This window comes from Sceloporus undulatus, chromosome 1, assembly GCF_019175285.1.
Source record: "Sceloporus undulatus isolate JIND9_A2432 ecotype Alabama chromosome 1, SceUnd_v1.1, whole genome shotgun sequence".
Lineage (NCBI taxonomy): Eukaryota > Metazoa > Chordata > Lepidosauria > Squamata > Phrynosomatidae > Sceloporus > Sceloporus undulatus.
The window spans coordinates 38,330,086-38,330,618 of record NC_056522.1 but is presented as its reverse complement, the minus strand read 5'-3'; the positions used below and the strand labels follow the sequence as shown (position 1 = coordinate 38,330,618).

General features: G+C 48.6%; 1 protein-coding gene across 1 annotated transcript in view; it reads left to right on the top strand.

Annotated features, from left to right (window-relative positions):
* Positions 1–533, top strand: part of USH2A (usherin) — a 665,459-nt gene that overhangs the window by 345,662 nt on the left and 319,264 nt on the right.

Below are 533 nucleotides of genomic sequence, written 5' to 3'. Positions count from 1 at the left end.
GGGGGGGGGGGGGCATAGTTCCTTTGTGGAGGCCAGGTGGGATGGGCCTACCTTCCTTCTTTTCCCTCAGAGGAGAAGATGGAGCCAGGTGCCTTCTGGGAAGAGTGGGGTGGGATCTAGGAGTCCAAGTAGGCCACAAGTTGAACATGAGTCAACAATGTGATGCGGCAGCTAAAAAGGCCAATGCAATTTTAGACTGCATCAATAAAAGTATAGTGTCTAAATCAAGAGAAGTAATTGTGCCACTGTATTCTGCTTTGGTCAGGCCCCACCTGGAATATTGTGTCCAGTTCTGGGCGCCACAATTCAGAAAAGACATTGAGAAACTGAAGCATGTCCAAAGGAGGGAGACCAAAACGGTGAAGGGTCTGGAAACCATGCCCTATGAGGAACAACTTAGGGAGCTGGGGATGTTTAGCCTGGGGAAGAGAAGGTTAAGAGGTGATATGATAGCTCTGTTTAAATATTTGAAGGGATGTCATGTTGAGGAGGGAGCAAGCTTGTTTTCTGCTGCTCCAGAGAACAGGACGCAA